We start from the raw sequence: 17,520 nt of genomic DNA, 5'->3' as shown, positions 1-17,520 counted from the left end.
CCTGGCCAATATTTATCCCTCAACCAAATCCTAATCTATTATCATATTGCAGTTTGTGAAATGTGCCAAAATTGGCTGCTCTGTTTCCTACATTACAACAGTGATTACACTGCAAAAGGTCTTCATTGGCTGTAAACGCTTTGGGATCACTTGTAGTCGTGAAAGACGTTCTATAAATGCAAGTCTTTCCTTTTTCTTTCATAACTGCCAGCATTTATTTGAAAAAAGACAACTCTGTGAATACCTTAAAAATTAAAATATTTGGAAGTTAAATTTTTTTTTAAAATTCTTGCTGTGAGGTTGCTGACTTCCCGATTAGTGCGGTCATCTTTGTGACACTGCTGAGCTGAGGATTAGTGTCAAACTGTGTCATGTCTTCATTTATCATCATCCCGCGGTGAATGAGTCTGGAAGAAAAAAATGTCAAATGAATGTAGATCTGGAAACTTGACAACAGCAGCAGCCCCATTAGAGGGTGGATAGACATCCCAATGTAGGTTTTTAAGTACAATCAAATTCTTATACTTCCAAGTAATTGTTTTAATAAAGAAAAGAAACACTTTCAGGCCAATATAAAAGGGTCACAAGATAGATACAGATAAGTGAACCCATTGGGCCCATCTCATCTCATCCATGCACAACAGATCACCCTGCATCCAACTGCTGTTGAAACAATTCAAAGGCTTTTACTTCCACCAACCCATTCTGCAGCATTCCTTCAATATAGAATAATTTAGGACATTATTATTAGGAGGTTACACAAGTTATACTTCCAGAAACAATTATGTAAGCTATACTGCTCCTTTAAATCTTAAGATAAGGAAACAACAACAAAGCATAAACAGTTCATAAAGTAAAGACGTTCTAATCGGAAGATTGGGGTAAAATGGGTGTAAATCGTGGTGCCACTTCAGCATAAGTGCAAATCAGAAAATTCCAGCCATAGTATGTTCTAACTCGGTATAGACAGAACAAGTGCAGCTCACTGGTTTCTGCATCAACTGGCTATTGACATCTTTTCCCACTGACATTGTTAACGGTTCTCTCTCCTCAGGTACTGTCCCCCTCTCCCTCAAATCTGCCATCTCTCCTCTCCTCAAAAAAACAGCCCTCGACCCCCCCATCCTTGCAGACTACAACCCCATCTCCAACCTCGCTGTCCTCTCCAAAGTCGAATAATGTGTTGTCGCCTCCCAAATCCGTGCCCATCTTTCCTGCAACTCCCATGTTTGAATCCCTCCAATCCAGTTTCCACGCCTGCTACAGTATTGAAACCGCTCTCATCAATGTCACAAATGACATCCTTTATGACTGTGACAAAGGCAAACTATCCCTCCACATCTTTCTTAATGTGTCTGCAGCCTTTGACATGGTTGACCACTCTATCCTTCCCCAACACATCTCCACCGTTGGCCAGCTGGGTGGGACTACACTCGACTGGTCCCATTCTTATCTATCTAATCGTAGCCAGAGAATCACCTGCAACGGCTTCTGTTCCCACTCCTGCATTATTACCTCTGGTGTCTGCCGAGAATCTATTCCTTGGCCCCCTCCTATTTCTTATCTACATGTTGGCTCTTGGCGACATCATCCGAAAACAAAATCTAAATCATGTTTAACTAATTTACTGGAATTCTTTGAGGATATAACGAGCATGGTGGATAGAAGTGTACCGATGGATGTGGTGTATTTAGATTTTCAAAAGGCATTCGATAAGGTGCCACACAAAAGGTTACTGCAGAAGATAAAGGTATGCGGGGTCAGTGGAAATGTATTAGCATGGATAGAGAATTGGCTGGCGAACAGAAAGCAGAGAGTCGGGATAAATGGGTCCTTTTCGGGTTGGAAATTAGTGGTTAGTGGTGTGCCATAGGGATCGGTGCTGGGACCACAACTGTTTACAATATACATAGATGACCTGGAAGAGGGGACAGAGTGTAGTGTAACAAAATTTGCAGATGACACAAAGATTAGTGGAAAAGCGGGTTGTGTAGAGGACACAGAGAGGCTGCAAAGAGATTTGGATAGGTTAAGCGAATGGGCTAAGGTTTGGCAGATGGAATACAATGTCGGAAAGTGTGAGGTCATCCACCTTGGGAAAAAAAACAAAAAAAAGGAATACTATTTGAATGGGGAGAAATTACAACATGCTGCGGTGCAGAGGGACCTAGGGGTCCTTGTGCATGAATCCCAAAAAGTTAGTTTGCAGGTGCAGCAGGTAATCAGGAAGGCGAATGGAATGTTGGCCATCATTGCGAGAGGGATGGAGTACAAAAGCAGGGAGATCCTTCTGCAACTGTACAGGGTATTGGTGAGGCCGCACCTGGAGTACTGCGTTCAGTTTTGGTCGCCTTACTTAAGGAAGGATATACTGGCTTTGGAGGGGGTACAGAGACGATTCACTGGGTTGATTCCGGAGATGAGGGGGTTACCTTATGATGATAGATTGAGTAGACTGGGTCTTTACTTGTTGGAGTTCAGAAGGATGAGGGGGTCATCTTATAGAAACATTTAAAATAATGAAAGGGATAGACAAGATAGAGGCAGAGAGGTTGTTTCCATTGGTCGGGGAGACTAGAATTAGAGGGCACAGCCTCAAAATACGGGGGAGCCAATTTAAAACCGAGTTGAGAAGGAATTTCTTCTCCCAGAGGGTTGTGAATCTGTGGAATTCTCTGCCCAAGGAAGCAGTTGAGGCTAGCTCATTGAATGTATTCAAGTCACAGATAGATAGATTTTTAACTAATAAGGGAATTAAGGGTTATGGGGAGCGGGCGAGTAAGTGGAGCTGAGTCCACGGCCAGATCAGCCATGATCTTGTTGAATGGCGGAGCAGGCTCGAGGAGCTAGATGGCCTACTCCTGTTCCTAATTCTTATGTTCTTATGTTCTTATGTTCAAAGCGTCAGTTGTCTCATGCACGCTTATGACACCCAGCTCTACTTCACTACCATTTCTCTCGACCCCTCCACGGACTCTATCCAGTTCTGGACGAGCAGTAATTTTCTCCAACAGAATATTGGGAAGACTGAAGCCATTGTTTTCGATCCCCACCACAAACTCTGTTCCCTACCCACTGACTCCATCCCTCTCCCCAACTTCTTGTCTGAGGCTGAACCACACTGTTTGCACCCTTGGTGTTATACTTGACCCTGAAGTGAACTTTGGACCACAAATCTGCAGCATAACAAAGACCACCTATTTCCACCTCCGTAGCATCGTCTGTCTCTGCCCTTGCCTAAACTCATCCACTGCTGAAGCCCTCATCCATGCCTTTGTTACCGCAAGACATGACTATCCCAATGCACTCTTGGCTGGCCTCCCACATTCTACCCTACGTAAACTGGAGGTGAGTCAAAAGTTGGCTGCCTGTGTCCTAACTCGCACCAAGTCCCGCTCACCAACCACCCCTGTGCTCGCTGACCTACATTGGCCCCCAGTTAAGCAAACATCTTGATTGCAAAATTCTCATTCTTGTTTTCAAATCTCTTCCTATCTCTGTAATCTCTTTCAGCCCCACAACTCCCCGAGATGTCTGCTCTCCTCTAATTCTGCCCTCTTCAGCATCCCTGATTATAATCGCTCAACCATTGGTAGTTGTGCCTTCTGTTGTCTGGGCTCTAAGCTCTGTAATTCCCTGCCTAAACATCTCCGCCTTTCTACCTCTCTTTCCTTCTTCAAGACGCTCCTTAAAACCTACCTTTTTGAACAAGCTTTTGGTCACCTGTCCTAATTTCTCCTTATGTGGCTCGGTGTCAATTTTCTTTGTCTCATAATACTCCTGTAAAGCGCCTTGGTTAAAGGCACTATATAAATACAAGTTGCTGCTGTTGTTGTTGTTTCCAGTCAAGAAATACAAGACAAAGATTGAAATCCTGAGATCTGGATTTTTTTCCCAGTTTCTCAGCTGGAGAATGGAAACTGAAAGCAAATGAAAAATTTATACAATACAAACCTGTAGCTGATGAACAACATGAAATGAGATATTTTCAATTATTATTTAATATGCCATTTTTCACATCCTGGGTTGTGTGGATGTGTAGATTACTTTAAATAAAATCATGATTAGGTGTTAACACTGTTTTTGCTTCTTAATTTATACTAAATAGATACCATTGATGTGAAGCAGTGCTGGACTGATAAATAATTAAAGACTACTATGATTTTATTATTTGGTTTCCAATAGATACAGTTATGCCTGCCTGTTCACATTAAGAATTATGAGCCTACTGTGAAATATTATCATAAAAAGGTTTATACATTCATACCAAATACCTTTGTCTGCTATTTTAATACCTCAATTAACCTCCAGGTAATAAAGAGCTAAGTTGATATGAACAGTGCTATAGAAAGATAAGACGTGGGCTTCAACTCCCATTTCATCAGACAGTCCCAGCTTGGACCTGCCATTGAGTGGGGGAGGTGATACAAAAGGACCAGGCACTTTCAAAAGAGGGATAAGAAAGATTAAGAGTAAGCAAGTCCCCTTATGAGCCGCTCATATCCTGTGATTGAAAAGCTGCATTAGAGGGAGCAGCATGCGGAGGCCTGGCTCGGCCCGGTCCGAAAATTGGCGCGGTCCTGGCCTGCAAGACCATCAGCAGGCCGGGGCCATCAGAGGGAGCAGCGTGCGGCGGCATACCACTGCAGGAGGGGGACGGCTGCGAAGTCTGGTTGTTGATTGAATGTGGGCAGGCACAGCAGGAGGGGCGAAGGAGCGGCAAGAGTTTCTAGAAGGAAGTTACCGGGGCCCAGGAGAGGCATGAGTCTGGGGTTCAGAAGAGGCGAGGGCCCAGGGACAGCACGAGCCAGCCCACACTGCTATTTGTGTGCGCACTAGGTCCGAGCAGCAGAGCTGGTCTCCAGTCGTCTTGGTTAATCCTTGCCACTGGACCAAGGCCGAGCTCTGTCAAGCCCGTGTGGTGGCTGGTGTGCAACAGCTACCACATGTTGAAAAAATCCAAGCACAGGCATCTTCCACCCTCCAAGATGTAGTTCGGGATCTGGAATATTAGGTCCTTCATTGAAACACCTGTGAACTCATTCCTTTTTGGTGTGGAAGCAAGTCATCCTCGCTTCGAGGGACTGCCTATGATGATACATAGCATGAGTAACATTTACAGAGTTCTCGGAGTTGGACTGAAGCACAACAGCTTGAAGGATTAAACGAAGAATAGATAAAATACAGTGCATGGAATATGTCAGCATTCAAAACCTTATGAGGTATTTTTAGTATATTGTTTTGGGAGTAGGAAATATAATTTGTGCAGTTAAGCAGAAATGCATGTTTAATAATTTGGAAGATCTTCCTACTGTACATGCCTATAGAACATGCGACTGACCAGTAGGTATGATACACATGAGCGGGGCATTTCTGTGGAGATTCTCCTGCTAGTCTGCTGCAACTTTGATGGAAGAGCCATGGAAACCCTGGAAAAACAGCGGGCCTTTGGGAGAACCCGCACGAAAAGTCAGAGCCACAGATTCAGTGAGCGATTGGAGGAGAGCAGTAAGTGCAGCAGTAGTCAGCAGCTGCAGCAAGCGAGGCAGAATTGACCTTCAGAGAGAAACACCTCAATATTACTATGCAGCATTTTACTTTTCGGAAAAAGCTGATAACCGTTTGTTTATTTGGGAGTTTAGTCTGTTCTAAGTCAATTTTCATGCGATGGAGTTTATAAGAGCCGATACATGACTGTGTTAGCATAATGCCCAGAATGATCAGTACTACGATTTAACTAGGAATTGTGCGCTGAACTGACGAGAAAATAAGAACGTAAGAATTCGGAGCAGGAGTGGGCCAGTCGGCCCCTCGAGCCCGCTCCGCCATTCACTGAGATCACGGTTGATCTCCTACCTCAACTCTAGTTTCCTGCACTATCGCTTTATTCTCTTAATATCCAAAAATCTATTGATCTCTTGAATATACTCAAAGGCTGAGCCTCTACAGCTCTCTAGCGTAGAGATTTCCAACGATTCACCACCCTCTGAGTGAAGACGTTTCTCCTCATCTCAGTCTTAAATGGCTGACCCTTTATTCTGAGACTGTGACCCCAGGTTCTAGACTCCTCAGCCAGAGGAAACATCCTCCCTGCATCTACCCTGTCAAGCCCTGTAAGAATTTTGTACGTTTCAATGAGATCACCTCTCATTCTTCTAAACTCTAGAGAATATAGATCTAGTCTACTCAAGCGCTCTTCATAGGACAATCCTCCCATCCCAGGAATCAGTCTGGTGAACCTTTGTTGCAGTTCCTCAATGGCAAGTCTATCCTTCCTGTACACAGTACTCCAGGTGCGGTCTCACCAGGGTCCTATATAATTGCAGTAAGACGTCTTTACTCATACTCAAATCCTCTTGTAATAAAGGCCAACATACAATTTGCTTTCTTACTTGCTTGCTGTACCTACATGTTAACTTTCAGTGATTAGTGTACAAGGACACCCAGGTCCCTCTGAACACCAACATTTCCCAATCTTTCACCATTTTAAAAATACTCTGCTTTTCTATTTTTCCTACCAAAGTGGATAACTTCATATTTCTCCACATTATATTTAATTTGCCATGTTCCTGCCCACTCACTTAGCCTGTCTATATCCCCTTGAAGCCTCTTTGCATCCTCCTCACAACTTACATTCCCACCTAGCTTTGTATCATCAGCAAACTTTGGATATATTACATTTGGTCCCCTCTTCCAAATCATTGATGTAGATTGTGAATAGCTGGGGCCCAAGCACTGATCCTTGTGGCTCCCCATTAGTTACAGGCTGCCAATCTGAAAATGACTCGTTTATTCCTACTCTCTGTTTTCTGTCCTTTAACCAATCCACAATCCATGTTAGTGTATTACCCCAATCCCATGAGCCTTAATTTTGTTCAATAACCTGTGTGGCACCTTATCGAATGCTTTCTGAAAATCCAAATACACCACATCCACTGACCGCCACCCCACCCCACCTCCCCCCACCCTTATCTATTCTGCTAGTTACAACCTCAAAAAACTCTAACAGATTTGACAAACATGATTTCCCTTTCATAAATCCATGTTGACTCTGCCCAATCCTATTATTATTTTCGAAGTGCCCTTTACCATGTCTGTAATAATAGATTCTAGCATTTTCTCTATTACTGATGTCAGGCTAATCGGTCTGTAGTTCCCCGTTTTCTCTCTCCCTCTTTTCTTAAATAGCGGGGTTACATTAGCTACCTTCCAATCCGTGGGAACCATTCTAGAATCTATGGAATTTTGGAAGATGACAATCAATGCATCCACTATCTCTATAGCCACCCTAGGATGTAGGCCATCAGGTCCAGGGATTTATTGGCTTTTGGTTCCATTAATTTCTCAAGTAATATTTTTTTTACTAATATTAATTTCTTTTAGTTCCTCATTCTCACTAGACCCTTGGTACTGACTATTTCCGGGAGGTTTTTCATGTCTTCTTCCAATAAGACAGATACAAAGTATTTACATAATTTCTCTGCCATTTCCTTATTCCCCATTATAATTTCTCCTGTCTCAGCCTGTAGGGGATCCACATTTACTTTTGCTAATTTCTTCTTTTTTACATATCTATAGAGGCTTTTACAGTCTGTTCTTATGTCTCTCGCTAGTTTACACTCACATTCTATTTTCCCTTTCTTTATCAATTTCTTGGTTCTCCTTTGCTGAATTCTAAAATCCTCCCAATCCTCAGGCTTATTGCTCTTTTTGGCAACATTATAAGCCTCTTCCTTTGATCTAATACTATCTTTTACTTCTCGTTAGCCACGGTTGATGTTGTGTATGGAGAAAGTCAGATTGAACACTGTGAGCTAAAAGTAAAGTGTTACCTTAGTCTTTATTTGCAGGTCTCCAGAGTGCCTCTCCAACCTGTGAAGCCTCCTTAAATACCTGTGCTCCCAAGAGATTATGGAATCCCTTGGGACTCCAGGGGAAGAGCCGTCTGGTGGCTGTACAGAGTAAATACAAGTACACATATATAACAATACTCCCCCCAAAAGTCAATAGTGTAACCATTTACAATGTGAGTCGATCTGGGGCCCTTCTTGCCCTGGTTGATCATCTTGGTGTGAAAGCTGGTGTTATTGAATCATTTGTTGGACCCTTGCTGGGCTGCTGTGCAGCTGACCTTCCTGGCCTGCTTGGTGTGATGGGTTTTGCTTCGTGGTCAACCGTGGTGCCGGTTGCCACTGGTGTGTATGTTGGGGGATCAAAAAAGGTAGGATCCAAGGTGGGTTGCTCAGGATAGTTCGTGAATCTGAGTTTGATTTGGTCCAAGTGTTTGCGGTGAATGAGTCAATTTGAAAGTTTGACCCGAAACACCATGCTCCCTTATTTGGCCATGACAGTGCTGGGAAGCCACTTAGGACCTTGTCCATAATTTAATACAAATACAGGATCATTGATTTCAATCTCGCGTGACACATTTGCACTATCATGGTATGCACTTTGTTGAAGCCGCCTGCTCTCTACCTGTTCATGTAGATCAGGGTGAACTAACAAGAGCCTTGTCTTAAGTGCTCTTTTCATGAGCAGTTCAGCAGGTGGAATCCCAGTGAGTGAGTGGGGTCTCATGCGGTAGCGAAGCAGGACTCGGGATAGGCGAGTCTGCAGTGAGCCTTCAGTTACCCTCTTCAAGCCTTGCTTGATGATTTACACTGCTCTCTCTGCCTGACCATTGGACATTGGTTTAAACGGGGCAGATGTGATATCTTTGATCCCGTTACGGGTCATGAATTCTTTGAACTCAGCATTGGTAAAACATGGCCCGTTGTCGCTCACCAGGACATCAGGTAAGCCGTGAGTGGCAAACATGGCCCGCAGGCTTTCAGTAGTGGCAGCGGATGTGCTAGCCGACATTATCTCACATTCAATCCACTTGGAGTACGCATCTACAACCACAAGGAACATTTTACCCAAGAACGAGCCTGCATAGTTGACATGTACCCTAGTCCACGGTGTACCCTAGTTAGCAGCGCTCTCCCTGGGTACATTGCTTAACTGCGAATATGTATTACATCTGTGAACGCAGGACTCTAAGTCCACATCGATACCGGGCCACCACACGTGGGATCTGGCTATCGCTTTCATCATTATGATGCCTGGGTGGGTACTGTGGAGGTCATTGATGAAGGTGTCTCTGCCCTTCTTGGAGACCACTACTCGATTGCCACACAGAAGGCAGTCTGCCTGTATAGACATTTCATTGCGCTGCTGGAACGGCTTTATCTCTTCCTGCATTTCCAGTTGGACACTGGACCAGCTCCCATGATGCACACAGTTTTTGACTAGAGATAATAAGGGGTCCTGGCTTGTTCAGGTTTTGATCTGCCGGGCAGTGACAGGTGATTGCCCACTTTCAAATGCTTCCATAACTATGGCTAGATCTGCGGGCTGCGCCATTTTCACCCCTGTGGTGGGCAATGGCAGCCTACTGAAAGCATCGGCAGTTTTCTGTGCCTGGCCTGTGGTGGATGGCGGAGTTGTATGCGGACAACGTGAGCGCCTATCTCTGGATGTGGGCCGTTGTGTTGGTATTTATCCCTTTACTCTCGGAAAACAGGGATATAAGTGGCTTATGGTCAGTTTCTAATTCGAATTTTAGCCCAAACAGGTATTGATGCATTTTCTTTACCTCATAGACACACGTTAACGCTTCTTTTTTAATCATGCTGTAGGCTCTCTCAGCCTTAGACAGATTCATGGATGCAGTTTCCCGAAATCATTAGCTTGTTGGAATACACACCCGATGCCATATGACGACGCATCACAACTAGTATCAAACGCTTACATGGATCATACAACACAAGCAATTTGTTTGAGCATAACAATTTTCTCGCTTTTACAAAGGCATTTTCTTGGCTTTTGCCCAATCCCGTTCGCCCCCTTTTCATAGTAAGACATGTAGTTGTTCTAGCAGTGTGCTGAGACCCGGTAAGAAGTTACCAAAGTAGTTCAGGAGTCCCAGAAACGACCGCAGCTCCGTCACGTACTGTGGCCTTGGTGCGTTCTCGACTGCCTCCGTCTTTGCATTGGTGGGCCTGATGTCGTCCGCCGCAATCTTCCTTCCCAAGAACTCCACTTCAGGCGCCAGAAAAACGCACTTCGAGTGTTTTAACCTGAGCCCCACGCAGTTGAGTCGACTAAGAATCTCCTCCAGGTTCTGCAGGTGCTCGACTGTGTTCTGACCTGTGACTAAGATGTCATCCTGGAAGACCACGGTGTGGGGACTGACTTCAGTAAACTTTCCATGTTTCTCTGGAATATCGCCGCCGTTGATCGGATTCCAAATGGGCATCTGTGATAAACAAAAAGACCTTTGTGCGTGTTGATGCAGGTGAGAGCCTTCGATGATTCCTCCCGTTCCTGCGTCATGTAAGCTGAAGTCAGATCCAGCTTCGTGAACGTCTTTCCACCCGTCAACCTTGCAAAGAGGTCGTCGGCAATTGGTAGTGGGTATTGGTCCTGCAGGGAGAAACGATTGATAGTTACTTTGTAATCACCACAGATTCTGACAGTGCCGTCTCCCTTGAGGACTGGGACAATAGGACTGGTCCACTCGCTGAACTTGATTGGTGAAATGATGCCCTCTCTTTGCAGTCGGTCTAGCTCGATCTCTACGCTTTCTCTCATCATGTATGGTACTGCTCTCGCCTTGTGATGGATGGGTCACGCCCCCGGAATTAGGTGGGTCTGCACTTTTGTTCCTTGGAATTTCCCGATGCCTGGTTCGAACAGCGAAGGAAATTTGTTTGAGACCTGGGCACATGAAATGTCGTCAGCGGACGATAGCGCTCGGACGTCGTCCCAATTCCAGCATATCTTTCCCAGCCAGCTCCTGCCGAGCAGCGTGGGACCATCGCCCGGTACCACCCAGAGTGGTAGCTTGTGCACCGCTCCATCGTAGGAGATCTTTACGGTAGCACTGCCAATTACGGGAATCAGTTCTTTTGTGTAAGTTCTTAATTTCGTGCGAACTGGAGTTAAGACTGGCCTTGAGGCCTTGTTGCACCACAACCTTTCAAAATTCTATTTGCCCATGATGGACTGGCTCACGCCCGTGTCCAGCTCCATTGACACTGGGAGTCCATTTAGTTTAACATTCAGCATTATCGGGGGACAATTCGTGGTAAATGTGTGCACCCCATGTACCTCTGCCTCCTCGATCCGAGGCTCTGGTTCGTCGTGATCCTCCGTGGATCTGTCCTCCTCTGCAACATGGTGGTTTGCAGGCTTAACAGGCTTTGCAGCTTGCCTGTACGCTCGTTGGAGGTGTCCCATTGTTCCACAGCCCTTGCAACCGTACTCTTTGAATCGGCATGAATGGAAATGATGATCACTCCCGCAGTGCCAACAAGGTGTTAATGGCCTTGCATTCATCACCTTTGATGGTGGACTCTGAGTCATCTTCGGATGTGCAGCTGCAGGTATGTGTGACCTGCCCTGTATGTTACGATTCGAAAACAACATCACTTTGTTCACAGTAGTTGTAGCAGCACTTGTGTGCTGAGAGATTTGTTTCGTATTGTCACTGGTGGCAATGAACGCCTGGGCTGTCGCTCTGGCCTTACTCAAGGTTGGGGTCTCTACAGTCAAAAGTTTGCGAAGTATGGTTTCGTGGCCAATGCTAAGTACGAAATACAGATAGCGAAGCCAAAGATGCAGAGAACAGTGGGCATCCTGGAGACATTTTCGGAGGGAAATGATTGGGAAACTTTTGTGGAGCGACTCGACCAATACTTCGTGGCCAATGAGCTAGATGGGGAAGAGAGCGCTGCCAAACGAAGGGCGATCCTCCTCACAGTCTGTGGGGCACCAACATATGGCCTAATGAAGAATCTGCTCACTCCAGCGAAACCCATGGAGAAATCGTACGACGATTTGTGCACACTGGTCCGAGAACATTTGAACCCGAAGGAAAGCGTTCTGATGGCGAGGTACCGGTTCTATACCTACAAAAGGTCTGAAGGCTAGGAAGCGGTGAGTTATGTTGCCGAGCTAAGACGCCTTGCAGGACATTGCGAATTTGAAGGACATTTGGAGCACATGCTCAGAGACTTTTTTGTACTTGGCATTGGCCACGAAACCATACTTCGCAAACTTTTGACTGTAGAGACCATTCGCCCCCTTTTCGTAGTAAGAGATGTAGTGGTTCTAGCAGTGTGCTGAGACCTGGTAAGAAGTTACCAACGTAGTTCAAGAGTCCCAGAAACGACCACAGCTCCCTCATGTTTTGTGGCCTCAGTGTGTTCTCAATTGCCTCCATCTTCGTATTGGTGGGCCTGATGCCGTCCGCCGCAATCCTTCATTTTGTGTCATCTTGCTTTGTGTTATGTGCATTAAAAGGTGCTTGGAACTTGGATTGATCAAGGACTACTGTTTGTTAAAGAGAGAAGGCTCCACGGCGGCGGGACCCTGTAACAGTGCCCAGGAATGAACAGAGACCTCCTTCAGTTTATTTCTGCTACTGCCCTCTTGTGATCCTCCTTGTCTTCAGAAGGTGGCAGAATAACACTACGCTGGACTTTTACTTCGGCTTAGATAAAGAACATTAAAGAACAAGCATAGCTAATGTTTTGACAGTAGTTTTTAGGCTTAGCCATCCCCTTGTGTAGAAAATGATAAATATTTCACAGATGTTTTATTCAACTACATTGTAAGAAAAAAATGTAGGTAGTGGTTCTGTTCTTTTTCTCATCGTCTATAGAAGCTGTCTGGCCTGACTATGTTTAGTTGAAGAATACAGGCAGTCTTCACAGATTTGAACAAATCAGGTTAATGAATACCTTCAAAAAAGCAATCAAGAAAGCAGATTTAAATAGCTGTTAAATTGAAAAACACACTAACGACCAAACACATAGGAACAACAACAGTTTGCATTTATATAGCATCTTTAACATAGCAAAACACCCAAGGCACTTCACAGGAGCATAAATCAGACAAATATTGACACTGAGCCAAAGAAGGATATATTTGGACAGATGACTAAAAGCTTGGTCAAAAAGTTACATTTTAAGGAGTGCCTTAAAGGAGGAGAAAATGGGGAGAGATGGAGAGGGTTCAGGAGGGAATTCCAGATCTTAGGGCCGAAGTGACTGAAGGCACAGTTGCCAATAATGAGGCGAAGGAACTCCTAAATGGCCGAGCTCTAATTTTAAGATTATGCCCTCTCGTTCTGGATTTCTGCTCCAGAGGAAATAATTTTTCTGTATCTACCCTGCCGAATCCCTTTATCAGTTTAAATACCTCAGTTAGCTAAGTGGGACACACTAACTACGTTGCACACCACCACAATCTGTAACCTTATGATAGAGGTATCATCATTATCATCATCGTCATAGGCAGTCCCTCGGAATCAAGGAAGACTTGCCTCCACTCCTGAAGTGAGTTCTTTGGTGGCTGAACAGTCCAATACGAGAGCCACAGACTCTGTCACAGGTGGGACAGATAGTCGTTGAGGGAAGGGGTGGGTGGGACTGGTTTGCCGCAAGGTCTTTCCGCTATCTGTGCTTGATTTCTGCATGCTCTCAGCGTTGAAACTCAAGGTGCTCAGTGCCCTCTCGGATGCACTTCCTCCACTTAGGGCGGTCTTGGGCCAGGGACTCCCAGGTGTCAGTGAGGATGTCGCACTTTATCAGGGAGGCATTGAGGGTGTCCTTGTAACATTTCCGCTGCCCATCTTTGGCTCGTTTGCCGTGAGGGAGCTCCGAGTAGAGCACTTGCTTTGGGAGTCTCGTGTCTGGCATGCAGACTATGAGGCCTGCCCAGCGGAGCTGATCGAGTGTGGTCAGTGCTTCAATGCTGGGGATGTTAGCCTGAATGAGGACGCTAATGTTGGTGCGCCTGTCCTTCCAGGGGATTTATAGGATCTTGCGGAGATATTGTTAGTGATATTTCTCCAGCAACTTGAGGTGTCTATTGTACATGGTCCATGCCTGAGCCATACAGAAGGGCAGGTATTTCTACAGCCCTGTCGACCATGAGCTTGGTGGCAGTTTTGAGGGCCTGGTCTTCAAACACTCTTTTCCTCAGGTGGCCGAAGGCTGCACTGGCGCACTGGAGGCGGTGTTGAATCTCATCGTCGATGCCTGCTCTTGTTGATAGGAGGCTCCCGAGATATGGGAAGTGGTCCACATTGTCCAAGGCCACGCCGTGGATCTTGACGACTGTGGGGCAGTACTGTGCAATGAGGACAGGCTTGTGGAGGACCTTTGTCTTACGGATGTTTAGCATAAGGCCCTTGATTTCATACGCCTCAGTAAATATGTCGACTATGTCCTGGAGTGCAGCCTCTGTATGTGCGCAGACACAGACGTCGCCACGTACTGCAACTCGATGACAGAGGTTGGGGTGGTCTTGGATCTGGCCTGGAGACGATGCAGGTTGAACAGGTTCCCACTGGTTCTGTAATTTAGTTCCACTCCAGTGGGGAGCTTTTTGACTGTGAGGTGGAGCATGGCAGCGAGGAAGATTGAGAAGAGGGTTGGGGCTATGATGCTGCTTTGTTTGACCCCGGTCCAGGCGTGGATTGGATCTGTGGGATCTGTTGGTAAGGATCACGGCCTGCATGTCATCGTGGAGCAACGGAGGATGGTGACGAACTTTTGGAGGCATCCGAAACGGAGGAGGACGCTCCATAGACCCTCGCGGTTGACAGTGTCAAAGGCCTTTATAAGGTCGAAAAAGGCCATGTATAAGGGCTGGCGCTGTTCCCTGCATTTTTCCTGTAGCTGTTGCGCTGCAAAAGTCATGTCCATTGTGCTCCGTAGAGGACGAAATCCGCACTGTGACTCTGGGAGAAGCTCCTCGGCCATGGGAAGAAGACGGTTGAGGAGGACTCTAGCGACGACTTTCCCAGTGGCTGATAGCAGGGAGATTCCCCTGTAGTTCCCGCGATCAGACTTGTTCCCTTTTTTAAAGATGGTCACGATTACTGCATCTCTGAGATCCCCCGGCATGCTCTCCTCCCTCCAGATGAGAGAGATGAGGTTGTGTATTTGCGCCAGCAGTGCCTCTCTGCCATACTTCAATGCCTCAGCAGGGATTCCGTCCGCACCCGTAGCCTTGTTTTAAAGATGTCGTATGGCTTTTTCTACCTCGTGCAGTGTTGGGGTCTCACTGAAATGATGGCGGGTAGCATGCTGCGGGATAGAGTCGAGAACACTCGAGTCAAAGGCAGAGTCTCGATTGAGGAGATCTTCGAAGTGCTCCTTCCAGCGGGCCCTGACTGCCTCCGTGTCCTTGATGAGTATTTCCCCGTTCTTGGCCAGCAGTCGGGTGGGGCCTTGGGTGTTTGGCCTGTAGGTGGCCTTGACTGCGATGAAGAATCCTCGCACATCATGGTTTTCGGCCAGCTGCTGCATCTCCTGTGCTTTCTCCATCCACCACCTGTTCTTTAGGTCCCGGGTTTTTTGTTGGACCTCAGCCTCGAGCCACCTGTAATGCTGCTTTATTGCTCCCGTATTGGGTTGTTAAGGCTCAGAAATGCCCTGCGCTTGCAATCTATTAGCGGAGCGAGCCTGATACAGGTATAGCATTTCCCTCATTACTACTCCTGATGTCCGATGACCACTGCTGGAAGTACATGGCTGTGCTGATATTGGCTGACAAGCCAGAGGACAGCTGGTGTCTATAGAACCTTAATCCAAAAAGCAGTCAACACTTCAGGAGGGAGAAAATCATCAAAAGGGAGAAAATAAAATTGAAAATTAAAGACCTTCACTCTACATTATCAGTGTAATAATTAATATGATCGGTTATTGTAAAAACAGCAAAACTATTAGGCAGGTATTAAGCAGGTATGTTTCACCAGGTATGTTTCAGGTATTATTGCATGCCTCTCTCGTGGTAATGGCTACCTGTGTTTTAAGTGCACACAATTATTTTCAAGGTTTTGCGCAGATAATTTTCCAAATTTAGGCTGACACTCCAGTGCAATACTGAGGGAGAGCGGCACTGTCGGAGGTGTTATCTTTCAGATGAGACGTTAAACCGAGGCCCCGTCTACCCTCTCAGGTGGACGTAAACGATCCTATGGCACTATTTTGAAGAAGAGCAGGAGAGTTATCCCCGGTGTCCTGGTCAATATTCGATCCTCAATCAACATCACTAAAACAGATTATCTGGTTATGATCACATTGCCGTGTGTGGGACTTTGCTGTGCGCAAATTGGCTGCCGCGTTTTCCTACATTACAACACCTGAAAAACTACTTCATTGGCTGCAAAGCGCTTTGGGACGTCCGGTGGTCGTGAAAGGCACTATATAAATGCAAGTCTTGCTTTCTTTTTGACTAACTTCACCTGGCACGCTCCTCATTATCAATGTGATTAGCCTGTGGCTTCAGCTGAATTTCATACTGTTCCTCACTGTCCCCAGTACTGTCGATGCTGGGAGCCCTCATGGGCCTTCAGGCACGTGCTTCGGTGAGCGTCACGCCGTTGAGTTTGCGTATGCGGCTCTCGGTAGCAATGGCCGGCCGTGCGATTGCGCATTCGATTACAAGCACTTGTGAGTGAGGGAGAGGGCAGGTCTGCGCAAGCGCTGACAGGCCGTGCGATTGCGCATGCGATTTCAGACAATGGTTGTGAGTGGGTGGGGTGGGGGCCGGGACTGCGCAAGCGCAGGCAGGCCGTGTGATTGCGCATGCGATTTCAAACACATGGTTGTGAGTGAGTGGGCGGGACAGGTCTGCGCAAGCGCGCACGTGCCTTTCAAGGAGCATGTGCGGCTTTGGGTGAGGTGAGGAGGAGCCGTTGCCAAGGGGAACCGGCGTTGTGTGAAGGTGCGAGTAACCGCCCTAATTGAGCGGCGGGACCACTGAGGCGCGGCCTGGGCATGGAAACCACGGCATCACCTTTGCATATTTAGTCTTTGACCAAGTGTGGGCCGTGAGCAGGCTCAGTTTGGGGAGGGATAGTGCGGGCCTCTGGCTGTGTCTATCAGGGGTGAAGGAAGTTATAGCCCAACACTGCAAGAGCTGAAAATCTGAAGCTGCACGCTGTCAGTTTAATATACCATTTGATCCTGATTGGAGATTATTGCACCAGGACGTGCAGATGTAATTTAGTGCCCATTGTAAAGCTCCCAATTCTGCCCTTGTCTTTATGGATATTCGCATTAGAATTGCTTACATTCACATGCATATGTAAACTTGTCATGCCAACTCCCATGCTGGGGTACTGCCCATGGTCTCCCCTATGAATGTGATAAAGAAGTATCTGCTTTGTATATTTGCTATCCTTTGACCACTTGATGATATGTCATCTTTGGGATTTTTCAGGAGGCTCACCATTTCCTTTTTAAATCTGAACGTATTTATAGAAATGCCTGACATTTATTTTAATATCCCCAGTCACCCTAACTTCATTTTCTATTTTAACCCTCCTGATTAGATTGTTAACTTCTTTTACATTGTTTTTTATATTTGTCTCTGTCCACCATGTTCCTCTGGCTTCATACTTCAGGAACATTCTCTTTGTTTGTCCTTACAACTGTGACTACACTCCAAAAGTACTTC

At 46.1% G+C, this 17,520-nt stretch overlaps 1 protein-coding gene and 1 long non-coding RNA gene across 2 annotated transcripts in view; one reads left to right on the top strand and one right to left on the bottom strand.

The window, feature by feature from the left end:
- Positions 1-244: 244 nt before the first annotated feature.
- On the bottom strand, positions 245-16,504 carry LOC139229987 (uncharacterized). Its single transcript, XR_011587872.1, has 2 exons — positions 16,304-16,504; positions 245-407 (listed from the first exon to the last, which is right to left on the bottom strand). It is a non-coding gene; the product is annotated as an uncharacterized lncRNA (long non-coding RNA).
- A 209-nt stretch (positions 16,505-16,713) lies between these two features.
- The window catches only part of LOC139229982 (probable E3 SUMO-protein ligase RNF212), a 140,274-nt gene continuing 139,467 nt past the window's right edge, over positions 16,714-17,520 (top strand). The window contains exon 1 of the mRNA XM_070861684.1: positions 16,714-16,785. The gene's annotated coding sequence lies outside the window, so the exon portion shown is untranslated. The remainder of the gene's footprint in view (positions 16,786-17,520) is intronic.

This window comes from Pristiophorus japonicus, chromosome 2, assembly GCF_044704955.1.
Source record: "Pristiophorus japonicus isolate sPriJap1 chromosome 2, sPriJap1.hap1, whole genome shotgun sequence".
NCBI lineage: Eukaryota > Metazoa > Chordata > Chondrichthyes > Pristiophoridae > Pristiophorus > Pristiophorus japonicus.
The sequence above is the reverse complement of the archived record's forward strand: the minus strand, read 5'-3'. Positions and strand labels throughout refer to the sequence as shown.